The sequence below is a fragment of the Phascolarctos cinereus genome, unplaced genomic scaffold (assembly GCF_003287225.1).
Source record: "Phascolarctos cinereus isolate Bilbo 61053 unplaced genomic scaffold, phaCin_HiC Scaffold_5;HRSCAF=322, whole genome shotgun sequence".
In the NCBI taxonomy this organism is placed as follows: Eukaryota; Metazoa; Chordata; class Mammalia; order Diprotodontia; family Phascolarctidae; genus Phascolarctos; species Phascolarctos cinereus.
The window spans coordinates 393,731,240-393,750,678 of NW_027555958.1; positions in this window are offsets into that span (position 1 = coordinate 393,731,240).

Consider the following 19,439-nt stretch of genomic DNA (forward strand, 5'->3'; position numbering starts at 1 on the left):
TTCTAGAATTGCCATGAATGAGTAAGTGTAAAAGTGTATGAAAATCAAAGGAAAGGTAATGAAAGGCAAAGTAATCAAACATTTATAGACCTCAATAAAGAGTTTATTTTCAGCAGGGTCAATTGGCTGAATTAATTTGTTCAGCCTTAGCAATCATTTGTTAAGGATTTAATGCCTAGAGTCTTTACTTACTGGAAAATATAAATGTCCAGCTTAAATTTAATTTCTCCAGTTCAAATATTTTAGTTTCTAGTATTCTTGAATAATGTCTCTTATGAGATCCAGAGGCTTTACAAGGTTAAATAAGCATTGAATGATCATTTACTTCCCTAAATTTAATATTAGTTTCTACAATCCAATAGTAATATATTATTTTAGGATGCAAAATCAGAGAAAATAGCTCCTATTAGTATATAGATATTCACTTGTCAACACAAGCATATTTTCAAGATAACTCAAAAGAAATTGATTAGAAGAAATTTAATAGAAACTCTCTAGTCTGTATTCATTGCCTAAACTATATGGGCTACATATTATGTTACTTTCCAATGAGGCCTCTTCCAAAGGTAGAATGTTATGTATCTCAGAACAAGTGGAAGTCTTTTCTTAAAAGACATCTTCTTACAAATTCATTAAATTTGTATTTCACTAAGGGTCATAATAACAGAATTTTTTTTTTGGCTTGTTTCATACAGTGGGGAGGCAATGTGGCAAAATGGATAGGAGTTGGGAAGTCAGGATCCAATTTCTGCCTCTGACACATGCAAGTTTTGTAATGCTCAAGTTATCACACCTCTCAGTGCTTTAGTGTCTAAGATTATAATTGGCAAAAACAGTGCTGACTTGTTTTCTTAAAGAGCATTTTCCTACCTGGGAATTCATTATTTTAATGACATTATCCCACTATATTGCAGTATGTTGATATTTTCTAACTAGATATCACAATGCTTAGAATGCTAGACTCAGAGTCAGGCAGACCTGAGTTCAAATTTTGCTTCAGACACTTACTAGATGTGGTACCTCTGTCTACTTCAGTTTTCTCATCTGCAAAATTGGGATAACAATAGTATCTACCTCCCCCAAAATAGCATTATCTCCCAAGTTATGGTTGGGTTATAATTAGATAACATTTATAAAGTGCTTTGTAAACTTTAAAACACTATGTAAATGCTAGCTATTTATATAATATGCATCATTGTCATTATTGTTGTTGTCAAATTTTCTTCAATCAAGGGCATTTTAAAATTCTAATTGGATGACATATATTTAGAACTAGATGGACCCTTAGAAGTCATACTCAAATTCTCTCATTTTATAGACAAGAAACATAAGACCTAGAAAAGCTAAGTGATTTCTAAGTGATCAGCAGGGCCAAGATCCAAACCAGGTCTTCTGATTCCAAATCCAGCATTCTTTCCACTGCAATTAGTACTTTTTATTCTCTTTCACTTTTTTAACTAGTAAGGTAATGAACTCATCCACTGTAAATGATGGTGCTTGAATCAGCACTGTTCACAAGGAAGGGTTCATTGATGGCTCAAGGACACTTTTCCAAACACCGCATACCACCATCTTTCATGATTTGTATAGCGTCACATACTTGACATTGCTATTCCTCAAAAATAATATGTCATACTTTCATCTCTGTTTTGGGTTTTTTTTTGCCCATTTTCCCCTATACCTTGAATGCCAATCCTCCTTTCTCCTGGCAAATCAAAAGTTTATATAGTATTTCCAGAGATAAATGAACAATTTCCATAAAAGCTATGTCTTTTGTGACTAGAATTCCCTAAATCCTAAAGCTAACATGATAATAAAATATTGATAACCCAGGTATTTTGTATTCCCCACTCTCCCAAGAACATCTCCAATAGTTAGTCTGCCCAGGTTAACGGGAAACTCTCAAGAATACAATTCTTAAGATACAAAAGCAAACATTCCCATTGAAGAGGAAAAAAGGAAGAGGGCTGTCTAAAATGACTGATGTTGGTGCACACAGAATGAACCAATCAATTTAGATTTCTTTAAGATATATACAGAAGAAGGAAGTAACAGGAAGATTGCAGTGATATTTGATAGTAATGTATGAATTATGTGAGGAATGCTAAATATCAGAATGAGCTGAAGCTAGAATGGATAGTAAGGGAATCCCAAGGGTTTTATATGTTTGTATGTTTGTTTGTTTTTAGTTTAATTGTGGGGGAGGGGTAGGAAGGCCAAATTAAAGATAGAAAAAAGTTTTCAATATGGATGAAACAGTGGTAATTAACAACAGAGGGAATGCAGGGCTGCTCCATTCCTGTTTTCTCTTTCAAAGGGAGACTAGAATGGACAGAACAAAACTGACCAAGAGGTAGCTGTTATTCAAAATAGGTAAGCAAATAGTAAAAGTGTATTTTCCTGTCCTTGATGAATTTAAGTCACCTAGCAAATTTGAACTGTGCCCTTGGATAATAAACTGGCAGCTGATTGTTGAAGAACATACATATTTATTCTAAAGATTGTGGGATATGAAGAGTACCATGGGATTATAAAAGGGCAAATGTTGAAATTAAGGGCAAAAGGAGGGGAGGAATAGAATGGAATCTGTAAACTATAGGCTGGTGAACTTTTCTTAGAATTCTGACAAAATTCTAAAGAACATTATTTAAGCTGACATCTAGAAAAGTAAGTGTTGAATGTGAAAATAGGCCATGTCTTTATGAGGACCAGTTCATGCCAGAAAAAAATATATATTATTTCCATTTTTGACAGTGTTACTAAAGTGTTGGATGTTATAGATATGATTGATTTAGATTTTAGCAAAGATAGAGAAAAATGGGCTGATAGCTACATGAATTAAATAGATTTAGGATGATTGGAGAATGGCTGGATTGAAAGAATAATCATAATGATTGAGAGTCATTGAGACAGAAGTTCTCTCTTACATTCCAAGCATCTGTACTTAGCCCTGGGTTGTTTAATATATCAGTGACTTCAGCATAAATTGCATGATCAAGAAATTTGCACATGTCTCAAAATTAGGATAGCTTCAATATTTCTATTTATTTTTTATAATATGATTGGATTTATTTTCAATAGAATTATGGTCTACTGTCAATGAAATATAGGGAAAGCAACATGATAAAGTTAAAAGAACATTATATTTACTCAAAGTGACAAAATGAATCTGTTTTGCTACTTAGTATTCACGTAATCTGAGGCAATTCACATAGTTTTTATGGGCCTCAGATTTTTCATCTGTAATGAAGGGATCAGACTAGATGCCTTTTAAGATCACTTTTAGTTAAAATCTATAACACTAATAATTTATTCACAGATCCAAAGTCACATGTAATTTTACTTATAAATGACAAATGTCTATGAGTATGTATGTATATGCCTAATATATAGAGACTTGTTTTAGGTGAGAAGAATGTGACTGTGCTCTGCTTTAAGAGCACTTACTCCCTCATGGTATTTCATGGTTCATGGTATTTGTAGCTTCATCAAAATGGGAACTCATTCAAACACCTAACTATGTCTTTGTAACCCTGGCAATTCTTGTCCCTGGAGTTCTATAAAGGAGGATAACCCTGAAACAAAACATCATTGAGGAAAGAGAGAAAAAAATCTAAAATTTTTTTCATGAAGTATTTTACTCACAAAATTGAAAGAACAAATATTGCAGATACAATGCATGATCAATTTAAACAAAAAGAACAACAACAAAACTCAATGGCATGCTTTGTTTCCTTTTTGCTTAAATGTGTTAGGATGTTTTAAGGAAATTAATATTGTTTGCAAAAGCCAAAATCTGGCAAATGAAATAAAATCAGCTCACTCCAACAGTAAAGCAAAACTCTCAGAATCAACTAACATCATTAAAGCAATGTTTGAATTAATCCACAGATACAAAGGCAGAAGAAGTTGATATCACCTGAGGATATATTTACTTGCACATAGGATGGGGAAAATATGCTAGCCCTAGCAATTTTTTTGTAAATATTTTTAAATGTTGCTTTAACCTTCTCTTTTCAACTTATTTTTTTTTTATTTTCTGAAGGAGATTGCAAAATATAACTATATCTTTTATTAATTAGGTAACAATTTCAGAAAGGGTAAATTACCTAGGGATTATTTACAGTGATTAATGATGCATTTTTAAACTATTTGTTTGATATTTATAGTGAACTACATAATGGTAATGGATACTAAAGAGAAAATAGAAAATGAACAGAAATAAGGACATTAAATTCTCTAAGTGATGAACAAGATGTTTTATTGGAATTAAATTCTTATACAAGATCTTCCCCCATAATTCATCAAATTCAATTAATGTTTTATTTTAAAACCAGCATGACAGTAATGAACCATTCTAAAGGATTGTGCAATCATTTTGATTATTAACTAATGCACTTAGAGTGATTTGGTTAACTCGTATACTTTGAAGGGTTCCTGCATTATTAATAAATGATAATCTAAATTCATTCTGTTGCTTCATTTTATCAGTATTGTAACTACAACTAATTATGCAGTAGTAAAAATCAAGATAATAACAGAAAACCTATTGTAGAGTACTTAACTGAATTTAGGAAATAAATCCTTTTTACTTTTTTTTTCCTTTTCCTTGTTAGAGATTTTACCAAAAAAAAAAATAGTCTTAGGGAGCAACGACAATTCCTTGAGGTACATTCTAGAATTTGCTCACCCAACCCCAAAAATGTCCTCACAAAACATATTTAACTATCACTGACAAAGATTAGAAACTAATTGCACTTAGGAGCTTCAAATTAACTGTTAAGCCTTAGGCTAAGTATTATAGGCAAACTTGTTAACTTAATTTTGTCCAAAGATAATGAGAAAGTATATAACTCTCCTCATCACTTTAGCAGAGCTAGACCATTAACTGTTGAACACTGGGGCTCTATGTACATATTCAGAAAAAAATGCAGAATTTTCCCAATGGTAAATTTCAGGTGAAGTAATACTATCTACCTTTTGTGGCCTAGATACAGTTATCTCTAAATTGTGACGGTTGGACTAGATAGCCTCCCATGTCTCCATGTGTATGAAATAGGCTGGTACAACCAGGAATTTATTAGTTCTTATATTACATAAAAAATGAATTACCTGCCAAATTACATGGTTAGTTCAATAGAAGGATATATTAGACATTTTCTCTAGTCTATTACAAATAAGATTTATTAAAGACCTTTGTAAAATGTGTAGTTAATAAGTTGCTCTAAGTTTAATGAATAGCTTTCCTGTCTATGTGTCCCACCCTATTTGCTTAAGGTAAGCTAGGTTGAGGTAGAAAACTTTAAAAAAATAATTTCTTAGATAATTTAAAGCAAAAGTAAATGTTTATAAAAGGTGAAAATGCTGTCATGAATTTTCGAAAATATTCTAGTTGATAATACTTGGACCCTTAAATTTGAAGCATGTCCTTTGAGAAAATTAAGGTTTTTTTAGGAAAATTAAAGAGTTTTTTAAAATTATTTATGGTTGTAGTGTTTAATTGCTAATATTAATGACTAATTTCCTTTAGTCAAAATTTATTCTCTAAATTATAATGTGCTTTTATCTATAGTAAGATATAAGAAAATTAAGGGAATGATAAAAGCACCTCATGGTTGAGACCTCAGGGTCTCTCAGGGTTTAGGGCAGGGGGGAGGGGCAAATCACACATTTGGAAAGTGCTTAACACAGTGTCTGGTACATGGTAGGCAATATATAAATGTCAACTATTGTTTATTTAAATGTAATTACTCTATATTATTTTTATTAGGATTAATGTACAATACCACATTGTTAAATTTGTAAATGTATTCAAATGCATGGATGTTATTTGACTGACCAACCCCCCCATGCAAAAACTCCCCACAAAGTTGCATTATGATCCAGAATATTATTTATGTTATATAGTCTGACTTTTAAAAAATTCTTATATTTTCATTACTGAATCAGAAATCCCATTCACTTACAAAATTGGTTGATAAAGGAAGTGTTAAAATGCTAACTTCTTATTTGAGTATATTTTCCTAAAGTAATCTGTGAAGTTCCTTGGGACTTGCTAGTTGGGCAAGATTATAAGATCTTGAAACTCTGTTGACCGTTTATTGTGAAATTCTGAAATTACTGAAGTTTGAGAAACTAAAACTAACTCCCAGCCAAAAACAGGAAGCTCATTCCTTGTTAAAAGTACACCTGAAAGAGTGTATGCATGAGAAAGTAGCTAGTTTGTTTATAGTAACAAGGAAGAGAGTTTTATCTGATTTGGCTATCATATGTTATGAAAGTGTCACTTAATAAATCTTATGTATTAAAGCTGCATTTTTGAGTCAACCTAGATCTTATATTCAAAGATTTTAATCTTTTCTTAGACTGATTGGAGGTTTACAATAGTCAGTATCTTTCTAGTATTAGGTTTCAATGTAAGATAATGGAAATAACCTTGTTGGTGTTCATTGTTGATTATTGTTGGAACATAAGAGAAATAATAACAACTTAGCCCTAAGTTGTGATTAGTGAAATGTCTCTAGTTAATGTGAAATCTCATGGGATTGTAATTTGATATTGTTGTCTGAATTTGATTTCAGATATGGTCATTTGAGATGTCATTAAGTCAATAGTCAAGGGAAACGCCAAGTGCTGCTGAAAGAGACTGAAATCAAAAGATTATTGTAGGTGGATATCTGTCCCAGCAAAAAGTTAATGGGATAACCTTACAAAGGTGAAAGTAAGATCTTCTTGACTCAGTTGCACATTGTGATGTTTTTCTTTTGGACAGGACATTAAGTTTTAGCCTCACTTAATACCCTATGATTATACTGGAGAACTTACCTATTGTCTGTAAACTACAGCTCTTATCTGTAAGCAAACAAAGCTAGGGATTTATTTCCCTCTGTTATAACTATGTCTTTCATTTTCCCTTTTGTAGCAATTTTTTATAATCAAAGCAAGTGAACAATAAAAGCTTCACAAGAGTATATCTATTACTTAATAGATTAACATGAAAGATCATAATTGAAGGCATATGAAGTTAGGTTTCTCATTCTTTCAGAGTTACGTGAGGATAATATCCTCCTAAGGGAAGAATTAGACAAGGAACATGAGAAAAGTTGGCAAGTATTAGGAAAAGTTTCCCAAGAGGTTTTCAAGTTTCCCAAGAAAGTTTTATAATTAAAGAGAGTAATCAATTTTGAAGAAAAAAAAAGGCAAAAGGATCAACCTTTTTTTTTCTAAGAATTGGGCAAAATATTTCTAATTGAGATGCACAGGCTTTGAGTATGTTATAATAAGTTCTCAAAATTAGATTAACAATTTTACATAAGAACTTGTCATGTGAATGATAGATTCCTAATTTGATGATTCTTCTTATAGCCCCATTTGGGAAAATGTAGTAAATTGTAAGATTTTTAGCAAAAGCAAGTGACTGGGAACCCGAGAACCATATCTACTACAAGAAGCTTCCGTGAGAACAAGATCTACTCCAGGACATTCAAGAGAAGATAATTCTAGAGACCAGATACTACATGGGACACCTGAGACTCAAGAGGCTGATTAAATGGATATTGAGAATGGGATATTAAGATGAAGAATAACTTAATGTAAAGTAATGGTCATTATCATATACTTTTTTTTGAAGAGGGAATTTTTTTGAAACTGTAATTTTTGCTTTACCTTTAAAGATTTTGATGGGATGATACAGGGTGCATTAGATATTGATAATTTTTACTATGCTTTGATTTATATCTTAAATGACTGCTTAGGTAAGTGATCCATTGAACAGGTATGCCTCCTCAAAGGATCAACTGGAGGGATTGTGATATTAAAATGTGATAAAGTATTATTTCATTTAGGCTTAATCAGGTTGCCATTCTCCCTCATTATGTGATTTTAAATTCTTTGAGCATTCACCTTTAGTTCCCTATTTCTCTCTTGTAAGTCACCTATCACCAAGTTTTAGAAGAAACTTACTTAAGATGAAGGTCAAATGTATTCCCTGAAGCATTGATGTCAGATATTTCAGAAAATATAAGTTGTTGCTACTGCTGCAGGCTGTGCAAAATCTCTATTCTCTGATTCTAGCCAACCTGATGATGCCCATGTTGCTACAGATTGTGCCACTTTCCTTTCTTTTTTTTTCTCTTTCAAGGTTTTTCCTTAATGGCTATAAAAGAACTTCCTTGATTTTGAGGGGCTGTGGTCCTTTGTTACTGCTGGTTCTTGGACCCTATTTGTTGGAAATTACTAGTTTTGCTAATAAATTGACCATGCTTAGAACTTTGTTGCCTCAGTTTCTCTCATTGGTAGAGTTGAATTATGACAGGGAATCATAGCTTACCTATGTTCTCTTCTGTCAAAAACTTTTCTGATCTTTCCTTTCCTTCCATCAAAAGTAATTTCTTCCACTTATGTAATCGCCAAACAAATTACCTTTCATAAGGGGCTTACATTTTTCTCAATACATAGTTGGGAGGTGGAGCTTTAAACAAATTCTAGAGCAGCAGAACCAACAAAAAGACAGAGAGAAACAAATTTCAAGCCCAAGATAACCTGGATGGTTGACTGGAAAGGTCAATTGCACCAGGCTAGGAGAGAAACACAGTTCAGTTTGATCACACAGGCAAAAAGCAAGGCTTCAGGGAATTGAAGCAGGCTTCAGGGGACTGAATCATGGGCAGCTGTGGCAGTTTCCAGACTTCTCAACCCACAAATGCCAAAGACAACTTAGAAAGTCAGTAGGAAAAATCTGTGACCCTGGTGAGAGAGGAGTTCAGTCCAGCCACAATCCTGGAACACCTTGGGGTGGCAGCAGCTTCAAGAGCTCTTAGCCTATAAATGGATGGGGGATCAAGCCTCTGATCAGACAGATATTGCAAGAGTCACTTTGCCAGTGCTGAGGCAGGATTCTCTTGCTTTGCCCATGCTTGGATCTGGGTCACAGTTTTGGGTGGTGGTCCTGGGGCAAGGAAGAGAACAGGCATAGTAGAGCTTGTGCTGGCAATGAAAAGTGAATCCTCCTCACAATTCCAAGGCAGAAAAGAGTGCTTGTGGTCATTCCTAGACCAGATCCCAGGTCAGGAAAGGAATAAACTCCTCACCCTTCATCATAGCACCTTGGAACAACTAAAAATTTGCAGGTCCCTAGAAGTATATCTGAAAACAGCTGCACAAAAACCCCAAGCTTGGGACAGCACATTCTCCATGCAGGAAGCAGAACTCTACCATAACAAAGAGTGTAAAACTCAGGTAATTGTGTGAGATCATGAGCAAGCTGCACAAAAAATGTCAGGCAATAAAATCTTACTTTGGTGATAAAGAAAATCAAAACATACAACCAGAAGAAGACAACAAAGACAAAGCTCCTACATCCAAAGCTTCCCAGAAAAATAGGAATCAGTCCCAGTCATGGAAGAGCTCAAAAAAGGATTTTGAGAAGCAAGTACAAGAAGTAGAGGAAAAACTGGGAATAGAAATGAGAGTGATACAAGAAAATCATGAAAAACAAGTGAGCAGCTTGCCAAAGGAGATTCAAAAAAACACTAAAGAAAATACCACCTTAAAAAATAGCCTAACCCAAATGCCAAAAGAAGTCTAAGAAGTCAATGAGGAGAAGAATGCCTTAAAAAGCAGAATTGGTCAAATGGAAAAAAGTCAAAAAACTCACTGGAGAAAATATTTCCTTAAAAATTAGAATGGAGCAAATGGAAGCTAATAACTTTTTGAGAAATCAAGACATTGTAAAACAAAACCAAAAGAATGAAATAAAAACCAATGTGAAATATCTCATTGGAAAAACAACTGACTTGGAAAATAGATCCAGGGAAATAATTTAAAAATTATTGGACTATCTGAAAGCCATGATTAAAAAAAGAGTCTAGACATCGCCTTTCAAGAATTGTCAAGGAAAACTGCCCTGATATTCTAGAACCACAGGGTAAAGTATAAATGTATCACCTCCTGAAAGACATCCCCAAACAAAAACTCCTACAAATTTTATAGCCATGTTCCAGAGTTCCCAGGTCAAGGAGAAAATATTACAATCAGGGAGAAAGAAACAATTTAAGTACTGTGGAGACAAAATCAGGATAACACAAGATTAACACTTTCTACAATAAATCACCAAAGGGCTTGGAATATGATATTCTGGATGTCAAAAGAGATGGGATTACAATCAAGAATCACCTATTCAGCTAAACTGAGTATAATCCTTTAGGGGATAAAATGAATATTTAGTGAAATAGAGGACTTTCAGGCATTCTTCATGAAAAGATCAGAGCTGAATAGAAAATTAGTCTTTTAAATACAAGACTCAAGAGAAACACTAAAAGGTAAACAGGAAAAAGAAAATATAAGGGACTTATTAAAGTTGAACTGTTTACATTCCTACATGGAAAGATGATATTTATAACTCATGAGATATTTGTCATTATTAGGGGAGTTGGAAGGGAAAAATTATATGGATAGATCGATAGATAGATAGATAGATAGATAGATAGATAGATAGATAGATAGATAGATGGATGGATGGATGGATGGATAGATAGATAGATAGATAGATAGATAGATAGATAGATAGATAGATAGATAGATAGATAGATAGATAGATAAGTAGATAGAGGGTGCAGGGTGAGTTGAAGATGAAGGGGTAATATCTAAAAAATAAAATTAAAGGGTGAGAGAGGATTATACTGGGAGAAGGAGAAAGGGAGAGGTAGAATTAGATAAATTGTCTCACACAAAACAGACAAGAAAAAGCTTTTACATTGGAGGGAAAGTGGGGGAAGGTGAGAGGGAATGAGTGAATCTTATTCTCATCGGATTTGCCTTATGGAGGGAGTAACATACACACTCAATTGGGTATGGAAATCTATCTAACCCTACAGGAAAATAGGGGGCAAGGGGATAAGAAAGTAGGGAGATGATAGAAGGGAAGGCAGATTGGGGGAGGGGGTAATCAGAAGCAAACACTTCTGAGGAGGGACAGAGTTAAAAGAGAGAATAGAATAAAAAAGGGGCAGGATAGGATGAAGGGGAATGTAGTTAGTTTTTCACAACATGACTACTATGGAAGTGTTTTGCATGACTACACATGTATAACCTGTATTGAGTTGCTTGCCTTCTCAGTGAGGGTGGATGGGGAGGGAGGAAGGGAGAAAATTTTGAACCCAAAATTTTTTGTTTTGTTTTGTTTTATTTTTAGGCAATTGGAATTAAGTGACTTGCTCAGGGTCACACAGCTAGTAAGTGTCAACAGTTTGGTCTGAGGCCAGATTAGAACTCAGGTCCTCATGACTTCAGGGTCAGAGATCTATCCACTGTGCCACCTAGCTGCCCCCTGGAACCTAAAGTTTTAAAAAACAAGTGTTAAAAAATTGTTTTCACATGCAACTGGGAAATTAGATATACAGGCAATGGGGCATAGAAATCTATCCTGCTCTACAGAAAAACAGAAGGAAAAGGGGATAACAGAAGAAGGGTGGGGGTGATAGAAGAGAGGGCAGATCAGAGGAAGGGATATTTAGAATGCACACCATGTTGGGGTGAGAGGAGGGGTGAGATGGGGAGAAAATTCAGAACTCAAAATCTTCTGGAAGTAAATGTTGAAAACTGAAAATAAATAAACAATAAAAAAAAACACATAGTTGGACCATCAGTGATGTTGCTACTCTGTCCAAGAGTACATATCCTATCCCATATAGGTCTTCTTATTTCGTCCAATTCTTGTCCATGTCTTTCTATCAATTCTCTATAACAGATCAACCCAATGAACTGAAGGATTTCATATGTTTCTTTTAATATTTTATGGGTAATCAAACATCACTAGTGCTCTCTATATTATCGCTTATTCCAACTGGTTCCTTGGAAATAGAAAAAGAAACGAAGGATAACAAAGACAATGTGCAGCAGGGACGTACTGGGACATAGTGTGCAGAAAAGAGCAGGCCTAGAGAAAGCAGTGAGATAACAAGACTGTAAGACATGAATGATCCTGACATGACAGAGGCATGAGTTGCCCTCCTCTGTATGCCTTGGCCACATATATTTCCTTCCATTCATGTTTGCTAGGTGTGTTCACTCTTTTTACCAGTGGTGGGTGTATTTGCAGAAGGGTGCAGCCTAAGTTTAAAAGAAAAACATTGAATCGCTATATTTTCTACTGCATGATCTAAATTCCTTTGTTTTGAACTATTTTCTGTATTTGACTAGTGAGAAGGAACTTATACCTCCCAAAGCAGCCCAGTTCACACATATGCCCTTACATACACAATCTGAATAGTATAAATTGTCTGTTAGTCTCTCTATCTACCTAAAGAAAGTTAGTCTAAATTTACTTCTTTGTGACCTCAACTCTTTCAATTGTCCTCTAGATTCTAATAGAAAAAATATAATCCATTGGGCATAAGACAGTCCTGATGTTTGAAAAAAATTAAATTGTGCCCCCTTGAAACTTCTTCTCCCTAAACTAAATATAAAATACATCAAATATTGCTCATATAGCATGAAAGATTTGCTCCGTTCTGGGTACCATTGCTTGGTTACTCCCTACTTTATCAATGGACCTTCTATCTGATAAAACTAAAACTTATCACAATACTACAGATATGGCCCTGATTAGGGCATAGTTTAGCAGCAATATTATGTTGCTCTTAAGGTAGTTGTTTTTTTTTTTCTTGGAGGCCATTTTATACTCCCAACTTACACTGAGTTCCCTCTCTCCTACAATAACCAGATACTTTTCATAGAAACTGGTCTCTAGCTATGCCTCTCTCATCTTATTCTATTGAAGTTTATTTTTTCTTACATTTTTCATTTATCTCCTTTAAATCCCATCTTATTCTTTTTAGCCCAATGTTCTATTCCGTTGTGATCTTTGCAGAAACTGACTTTGCCATCCAGCTTGTTTGCCACTTTTACTAAATCTGCATTTGCTATGATTCTGATGAATATGCCCTCTCTGTCTTTAATATTATTTTATTAAATAGTACACGACCAAGCACAGATCCCTATGGCATGTCACTGGAAACTTCCAAGTAGATGTCAACACATTAATTATGCTTTGGGGATCAGATTTTTAAATCATTTCTAAAAAAATATGTGTGTGCATGTGTTCTAATCCTAAATTGATCCCTGTTCTTTTGTCAAGAGATTTTGTTTTAAAATACAAGGTTTTTTGACCAGTTAGTGTATTTTTGTCATTTTTCTTGGCAATTTCCCAACAGCCTCAATGTGTTCCATTTATATAAAGATTATAAGACAAATCCCCTGAGACTGAGAACAGTTTTAGAATCACATGATACATTTATTACTGAAATATTGACTTTGCTTCTCATGGACTGATATTATATGTCTTGAAGAATACTTAAATAGAACAAAGTAGTAGTTCTCAAACTTTTTGGTTTTAAGACAGCTTACACACTTAAAAATATCATTGAGGACTCCCCAGCAAGAATTGGTTCATACAGGTTGTATTTCTCTCTCTTTCTCTGTCTCTGTCTCTCTCTCTCTCTAAGCAATTTGGGTTAAGTGACTTGCTCAGGATCACATGGCTAGTAAGTGTCAGGTGTCTGGTCTGAGGCTGGATTTGAACTCATGTCCTCCTGACTCCAGGCCCAGCACTTTATCCACTGTGCCACCTAGGTGCCCCTTACAGGTTATATTTATTGATATTTACCATATTATAAGTTAAAATATCTCAAGGTATTATTATTCTCATGAAAACAGTTTTGACTTTTGAGTACACCCTGAAAGCTTCTTTGGAAACAGAAAGGGTCCTCAGACCACATTTTGAAGAACATTGGTATGGAGTAGTCAAACATATTATAAGCTAGATATGAAAATAAAATATGTTAGTTCTAGCCTAGGTCAGACAATATTGATTTAACCTTGACCAAGGCCCTTAGTGTCTCTTGGACTAAGTTTTTTTTCATCTTTAAAATGAAATGGTTGAACTGGTTTATCTCCAAGGTATCACCCAGTACTAAAATTCTATTATCCTATCATCAATTGTATCAGCTTTTTTTTTTAATTCAGGGAAATAAAAACATCTAGGGAATGGAAGGTTTTGCTTTATTCATCATTTTGAATTCACTTCAGCCTCTTAGTTTGTATTTTCTGATATACATAAAATTCAACTAGTAGAAGCCAGAATATGATATTTAGCACATATGTGTTGTGCCATCTTAATCTTCACCTTTTTGTTTTGTTTTGTTTTTGTTTTTGTTTGAGGGTGAGATACTAAGAATTGGGGAGAATTCATTTTGATTGTTTAAATACAACTTTAAAGTCAATAACAATATGAAATCGTCTTTACTATGACTCTCTACAACCATTGGTTGCATTTATTTGGACAGAATGAAAAATGAATCCCAGTCTGGTAGTTTATACACACCCCCACACCCACACGCACACCCACACACACCACACCCACACACTCATACACACACATATACATATGTACACACATACATATCTATATATACATACGTGTGTGTGTGTGTGTGTGTGTGTGTGTGTGTGTGTGTGTGAAGAATCAATTCTATTTCAAGAGCATGACCAAAGGCAGGGGGTGGGAAGCTCAATACAACAAAGGACTTGATCTGACCTCTGTTTTAGTTAAAGCTCTGTCATCAGTTCACCTTGGAAAAAGAACAAGATAAAACAGAAGGAAACAACAAATAAGGACTTTTGTATGGAACATAAATATTAATTTAATTGTCTTATCTCTTTACTGTTTAGAAGGTACAGTTTTCTTCAAACAATTTAGTTGTTTTCAGCTTGACGTGCTGATAATCAAATAAGGTTGACATTCACAAATATGAACACACACAAGCTCAGTGGATGACTGACAGTTCAAAAGAGATGATAATTCTTCACGGCTTGCAATATCATAGAGACAGGGGTGACTTTCCTCAGTGAATCCCAAATATTATAAAAAATTTACTAATAGTTAAACTCAAGAGGATAAAGACTGTCTTTCATCAATGAAACTTTTTTCTTTCATGCAAAAGCCTGTTTTTTTTTTTAGAAGAGAGGAAAATAAAAACTTGGTGGCAAAAATGTGTCTTGGTAAAATCTTCCAAATCTATTTGGAACAGTACAGTGAAGCAGTGATGAATCATCAAACTTTGTACCTACTGGTATGTTAACATATTATGGTAAATATGAAAGCAAAAGTATATGAACTCTCATTCTGAAGTAAGATAATACTAATTTAAATAATTGAGAACTTTTCTGGGAAATAAAAAGATACAGAACAGAACTAGGAACCCCCCCCCAAAAAAAAGGATGATCTATAAATGATACTAGATGATACTAAAGTCCCTGGGGTTCTTTTTCCAGAGGCCAAGGGACTTTGGCAAAGTAATACTGAGATAAAGGAAAGTTCCCCCAACTCCCTTGTACAACAGATATGGTGCTGAGCCTGGAATCAGAAAGACCTAAGTTCAAATATGGGCTCAGATATTTACTAGCTTTGTGACCCTAGGCAAGGCACTTAAACATCTGTTTGCCTCAATTTTCTATAACTGTAAAATGGAGACAACAGTAGCACCTACCTCTCAGAATTGTGAGAATCAAGTGAGATAATATTTGTAAAGCATTTCATACAGTGTGGCAAATAGGAGGTACTATATTAATCAAGAAACATTTATTAAGTGCATACTATGTGCTGGAAACTTTGCTAAGTACTGCAGATACAAATAGGTACAAAAGACAGTCCCTGTTCTCAAGGAGCTTACAGTTTAATAGGGGAGACAACCTGCAAACAAATATATACAAAGCAAGATATATATATGTGTGTGTGTGTGTGTGTGTGTGTGTGTGTATATATACATATATATGTGTGTGTGTGTGTGTATATATACATACATATATATTTATATTTATATATATATATATATTATATATATATATATATATATATATATATATATATATATATATATATATATATGATAAATAGGAAATAATAGAAAGAACACACTGAAATTAAGAGGGATTGGGGAAGACTTCCTGAAGAAGATGGGATTCATCTTGGACTTAAAGTCAGGGAGGTCAGTAGTCAGAGCAGAGGAGGGAGAGCATTCTAAGCACAGAGTACAATCAGAGAAAATGGACAGAGCAAAGAGATAGAGTTTGTTATTTGTGGAATAGCAAGGAAACCAGTGTCATTAGATTGAAGAGTAGTACTTAACAGAGAATAGAGTTTAAGAAGAGTGGAATAGGGGTGGGGAGGGGAATTGCATATGAAGGGCTTTGAATCCCAAGCAGAGCATTTTCTATTTCATTGTGGAGGCAATAGGGAGCCACTGGAATTTAATGTGTAGGGGAGCCATGATTGGATCTGTGCTTGAGGAAAATCACTTTGGTGTCTGAATGGAGTATGATTGGAATAGGAATAGTCTTGAGGCAGGCAGACCCATCAAGAGGCTATTGTATTAATGAAGCTGCGAGGGGATGAGGGTCTGCAATACAGTGGTGGCAGTGTCAGAAGAGAAAAGGGGATGTATTCAAGAGACATTACAATGATGAAATTGATAGGCTTTGGCAACAGCTTGGAATGTGGGGATGCGGGGGGCGGTGCGGTGAAACATACTGAGGAATCCAGAATGATTGTGAAGTTACAAGCCTGAAGGCCTTGGAGGATGTTGTTGAACTTTATAGTAATATGGAAGGTAGGAATGAGGGAATGGTTTAGGAGGAAAGAAAATTAGTTCTGTTTTAGATAGATTGAGTTTAATTTCTGCTGGAATCCAGTTGGAGAGTATAGAGATAGCAATCAAATCCATGCAAGCTAAGATCATTAAGTGAAGTAATAGAAGAAGCAGGCTCAGGATTTGAGGACATGATCTGGAAAATAATTTAGTAAAGGAGAAAGAGAGAGAGAGAGAGAGAGAGAGAGAGAGAGAGAGAGAGAGAGAGAGAGAAGAGAGAGAGAGAGAGAGAGAGGAGGGGGAGTGGTCAGATAGGCAGGGGGGAACAAGAGAGAGTGGTGTCTCAAAACCTAGACAGAAGAGAATGATCAATAATGTCAAAAGTTGCAGTGAGGTCAAAGAGAATGAAGACTGATTAAAGGTGATTAGATTTTGCAAGTAATATATTATTCATAACTTTGGAGAGAGCAGTTTTGGTGGAACGATAAATTCAGAAGCCAAATTATAAGGGCTTAAGAAGAAACAGGGAGGAAAGAAAGTTGAAACACCACCCGTAGTTGGACTTTTTTGATTTCAGCTACAAGGAGCAAAACAGATAAAGGATAACAGCAGTGATGGAAGGATAAAGTGAAGGTTTTGTTATGATAGGGGAAATATGGGCATGTTTGTAGGCAGTAGAGAATGAATCAGTAGACGGAGAGATTGAAAACAAGCAAAAAATAAAGTGAGGGTAACAGAGGGGGCAATCTATTAGAGGAGATGGAATAGAAGGGGACTGACTGAACAAGTAGAAAGGTTAACTTTGGTAAGGAGCAAGGTCACTTCAACATGTGAGACAGAGGGCAAGGAGAAGACAGGGCAGAATGCATTTCAGTGATAGGAGAAGAGGAGATTACAGGGAGTTCATGGCAAAAAGCCTCATTTTTTTTCCTGAAAAATATGAGGCAAGGTTCTCAGCTGAGAAAGGAGGGATTAGGGGGAGTCATGGGAGGTTTGGGGAGGGAAAAAAGGGTTTGGAATAGCCACCCACTTTGGTGAGCAGAATAATGAGTTGATAGTGGCAGCATAGTCATATTGCCTAGAGGCAGTGAGGGCTCAGTTGAGGTTGTATAACATAAATTTTAGTGGACCCAGTTAGAACAGTTACATGATTTTTCACATCTTTGTTCAGTATCACATATATAAATATTAGCTGTTGTTGTTTATTGTTAATTACTTCAATTGATATAATCATAGAAAGCAAAGAAAAAAATAATAGTGGCAATGTGATATCAACAATGTTTTAAAACCTTTCATCTTTCTGCAACATGTGGACACCTTTTTTGGAATTGATGGAATCAAACATAGAAGAACAAATATATTGGTCAAGTCCATAGAGACTTTCCATTATTAAACCCTAAGGAGTTTAAGAAAGATAGTATAAACTACCAGTGGAGGAGGAACCTGTCCACTAAGGGGAAATTATAAGGTGGGGGAGGTAGATTTCTCCCTGCTTCTCTGTGGACTAGGTCATATTGAAAGGATGGGCAGGGTTGGAGCCCTTTGTAGAGGACATCCTTTCAAGAGATGGGGAGAAAGGGATTGTATCTGCCCTCTCACCCTACCACATCAGTGATGGCATTTAGCAAAGATTTGACCCCAGAAAAGCATCCTGACTGAATAGTTGAGTCAGTTTGAGAGAGTGGCACTCAGGAATGCTTCGTGGACAAGACTCATGAAGAGGGGTGGGGATTTCTCTCTCCTTCCTCTTTCATTGACTACAGCTTCTAGAAGGCAATGGATATTGACCATGGCATCTAGAAATGACTTGCCCACAGAAAGACACCCAGTCTAACAGTTTGAGAGTTCATTTAGTCCAGTTGGTTTGAGGCCCAGCTGAGCAATGAAATATACATACACTCCAAAAAAAAAAACACAGCTATATAAAAACAGTCACTGAAGAAGGAAACAGTTTTGAGAAATGAAACTCCTCTTAAATCAGAAGAGATCCAGTTATATGGAGAAAAGCAGTCTCTGAGACCTGTTCTAAGCAGAAGAGCACAGATGTTTCCTCCAAGAGGAACCACATGAGGACTGTAAGATGAGCAGAAAGGGCCTCCAGAACCTGCAGTAGCAGGAGATGTGTGTTTTGCCTTTGCAACTTGTGCCCTATACATTAGCCTCATAATCATGTATGCTAAATTTGAGCTCATTCTCTGTATAGACAATGTGTATTTTTCTGGGAGAAGGTGTTACAGTTATAATGTTTTTATGATATGACCATAATAAATGTATTTTATAAAAGATAATTATACATACTGTCTGACTCTTAACTGATAATTATATTGATGGAAATTTAAGAGGTTATAATGTTACAGAATTTACCCCATAGGCTGACCCTGGAACCTGAGACTCTTGGCCCTATGGGAACTCAGTGTGGAAGCTTGTTACTGAGAGGTGGAGATGTAACCCAAAGACAATATTAAACTGACATTCAATGAAAGATGGATCTCCTTCACCTATTACTTTAGAAGAGGTGAAAGAGGTAGTATATAGGCTGAAGAGAAAGTTTAGGAATTAGACTGCAACAGTTAAGCTATTGGTTCAGGCTATTCACATCACAGAACCTGTGATTTGCATAGGGCCCCACTTTTACCTGAACCTGATACCTTTTAAGGACAGCAGGAGCAGACCTTGGCCTTTCTTATCAAAGGTGAAGTAGCTAATAAAATGCAGCAAAGGTTGAATAGGTTACCTCTGGAAGGAGTAGATACCTGTCATAGGTTACTACATTCTAATGTACTACCAGAAATTTAC